Genomic DNA, 3,739 nt, shown 5'->3' with positions numbered 1-3,739 from the left:
CATTATTTTTAGAGGGGAAGGAAAGGAGAAAGAGTGGGAGAAATATCTATGTGTGGTTGCTCTAGCACACCCCCTACTAGGGACGTGGCCCTCAACCCAGGCAGGTGGTCTGACTGGGAATCGAACCAGCAACTCTTTGGTTCACAGGCTGATGCTCAATCCACTGAGCCACACCAGCCAGTGCTAAAAAGACAATTTTTAAATGAGCAAAGAATATGAATAGACAATTCTCCTAAGATGGTATACAAATGGTCAATAAGCACATGAAAAAATGCTCAATGTCATTAGTCACTGAGACAGCACTTCACATCTATCAGGAGGGCTATAATTAAACAAAAAACTCCCAGAAAACAAGTGTTGATCAAGATGTGAAGAAATCGGAACCCCCTGCACATTGGTGGTGGGAATGTAAAGTGGTTTAGCTGCTAAGAAAAGTTTGGTGGTTCTTAAGTTAAAATAGAACTACCATATGATATACCAATTCCACTCCTAGGTGTATGCCCCAAAGAACATGTTTACACAAAAACTTACATATGAATGTTCACAGCAACATTATTCATAACCAACAACTGGAAACCCAAATGTGTATAAACAGATAATGCAATGGGACGGTATTAAGCCATAAACAGGACCTACCGTAAGTACTGACGCACGCCAGTGATAAACCTGGAAAACATGCTAAATGAAAGCACACACACACAAAAAGGCCACATTTATATCATTCCATTTATGTTTTAAACTATCCAGAGTAGGCAAATCCATACATAAATTGGTGGGTACCAGAGAAACAGGGGGACAGAAGAATTGGACTAATAGGTATAGATTCTTTTGGGGAAGATGTTCTGAAATTTGATAGTGGTAATGGGTGTACAACAGTGAATACACTAATCCCTGAAACTGAACATTTTTTAAATGGATTGTATGTTGTAAATTACAGCTTAATTTTAAAAAGTGCCCTGGTTGGCATGGCTCAGTTGGTTTCAGCATCGCCCTACAGCCCAAGGGCTGCAGTTCAATTCCTGGTCCAGGTGCATGCCTAGGTTGCAGGTCCAANATCCATACATAAATTGGTGGGTACCAGAGAAACAGGGGGACAGAAGAATTGGGACTAATAGGTATAGATTCGTTTGGGGAAGATGTTCTGAAATTTGATAGTGGTAATGGGTGTACAACAGTGAATATACTAATCCCTGAAACTGAACTTTTTTTTTTTATAAACCCAACATACATACATATGTGTGTGGGCTTTTTTTTTAATTAAGATTTTATTTATTTATTTATTTTTAGAGGGGAAGGAGAGAGGGAGAGAAACATCAATGTATGGTTGCCTTTTGTGCGTCCCCTGCTGGTAGTTAGCCTGCAAGGAACCAGCCTGCAACCCAGGCATGTGCCCTGACTGGGAATCGAACCGCGATTGTCTGGTTCGCAAGCCCGCGCTCAATCCACAGAGCTACGCCAGCCAGGGCTTGAAACTGAACATTTTTTAAATGGATTGTATGTTGTAAATTACAGCTTAATTTTAAAAAGTGCCCTGGTTGGCATGGCTCAGTTGGTTTCAGCATCGCCCTACAGCCCAAGGGCTGCAGTTCAATTCCTGGTCCAGGTGCATGCCTAGGTTGCAGGTCCAACTCCCTGTATGGGCACACGCAGGAGGCAACCAATCGATGTTTCTCACCCTCTGTCTTTAAAAGCAATGGAAAGAAACTGTCCTCCAGTGAGGATAAAAAATTTTTTTTAAAAAAAGACAACTAGTTGAAGGGGTCACCACACATCAAACCTGGGGCAAGTTGAACATCAGGTTTATTAGACTTGAAAAAAATGAAACCAAATTCATAGTGAAAACTACCACCCAAAAAGTACAGAAGACAGAAAACTCTTTTTTATAGATGGATGCCAGCTAATAAAAATTCAGGAGAAATGACAGGATAAGAAAATTACCACTTAAAAACTAGTAACTGATTTTAGGCAAGGATCATCAGTGAATGCTATAAGCGATGTGCAAATGGTGGCTTAAGACCAAGTTATTCAACGGTTTTCATCCCACAGGTCTTTTTTTTTAAAGATTTTATTTATTTATCTTTAGAGGGGAGGGGAAGGGAAGAAGAGGAGAGAAACATGAATGCATGGCTGCCTCTCGTGAGTCCCCCACCAGGAACTGACTGGCCTGCAACTCCAGGCATGCGCCCCGACCGGGAACCAAATCGTGATTGTGTGGCCCACAGGCCCTTGCTCAATCCACTGAGCCACACCAGTCGGGGCTCATCCCACAGGTCTTTTGATAGATCTGGGGTTGCATTCACCTTAACCAAGGACACAAACCCAGCATCACCAATACAAGGATGAGCTGGTATGACACATCATATAACTGGAACATACACAACTTCACTTACATAGCACCCTTGCAAAGTTCAACCTGCCCTGACCAGTATGGCTCTGTGCATGGGTTGGGAATCCATCCGTAAAGCAAAAGGTTGCCAGTTTGATTCCGGGTGATGGCACGTACCTGGGTTGTGGGCCAGGGCCCCAGTTGGAGGCATGTGAGAGGCAACCAAAGGATGTTTCCCTTGCACATCGACATTTTCTTCTCCTCCCATCCCCCTTCTTTAAAACTAAATATACAGCCCTGGCTGGTGTAGCTCAGTGGATTGAGCGCGGGCCTGCGAACCACACAATCACGGTTTGATTCCCAGTCAGCGCACATGCCTGGGTTGCAGGCCAGTTCCCAGCAGGGGACTCACGAGAGGCAACTATACATTGATGTTTCTCTCCTTCCCTTCCCCTCTAAAGATAAATAAATAAATACATCTTAAAAAAAATAAAACTAAATATACAGAATCTTTAAAAAATAAAATAAAAAGTTTAACCTGAATCAAATCATGAGGAACAATAAGACTAATCCAGAATGTGGAACTTTTCTATAAAACAAATGGGCTGAATTCATCTATTTAGGGGTGAATTTAAAACTTATTTTAAATGACTCAGTGGGGGAAGGGGAGTGTGAGTGTGTGTGTGTAATTAATACATGTAGAGCGATACTGGAGGGAAGGAGAAAAAGGGCAACAGAGAAAGCAAATGTGGTAAAAAATTACGAGCTGGTGAATTTATGTAAAAGAACATGGGTATTCAATATACTCCTCTTTCACCTTTTTTGTAGGTTTAGGATTTTTCAAAATAAAAATTGGGGGAGAAAATTTGTGTAATACATCATCTTAAAAACCAACAAAATTAGGGGTGGGTGGGATGGGAGAAAAGTGGTGGTGGGAAAATGAAGACAACTGTATTCAGACATTAATTTTTTAAGAAGTACAAAAAATTTAACACACCTGAAGTGTAATAATCAGAAACAACGCATCTCTAATACACCGAATCTGATTTCTGGGAGCACACCGACTGGTCTCACTATGGCAGAGCTGCTCTGCAATTCCTCTACGAATACTCAAGGCTTCTAAACTAATTAAGTGAAAATCACTTAACCTAATTCAGACAATCACAAATTAGTCCACGAGACAAGAAAACAGGCTGGACAACTCACAAATCCCATGCACTTTACCCACAGTGTGGAACTCTGTACACCTCAAAATATGGCTTTCAGATGTTTTTACTTTAACAGAATTGCTGATAATTTCAAGTGAGAAAAGTATACATTTTTAGCTACGGGACAGATACCCCACATGATTAGCAGATAATTCAATGTATCCCCAGGGGGAGGATTTAGCATAAAGAAAGTCACCAAAAATTG

The sequence above is a fragment of the Sturnira hondurensis genome, unplaced genomic scaffold (genome assembly GCF_014824575.4).
Source record: "Sturnira hondurensis isolate 20B ecotype Veracruz unplaced genomic scaffold, ASM1482457v3 Scaffold0003090, whole genome shotgun sequence".
Classification (NCBI taxonomy): domain Eukaryota; kingdom Metazoa; phylum Chordata; class Mammalia; order Chiroptera; family Phyllostomidae; genus Sturnira; species Sturnira hondurensis.
This window is presented reverse-complemented; position numbering follows the sequence as displayed.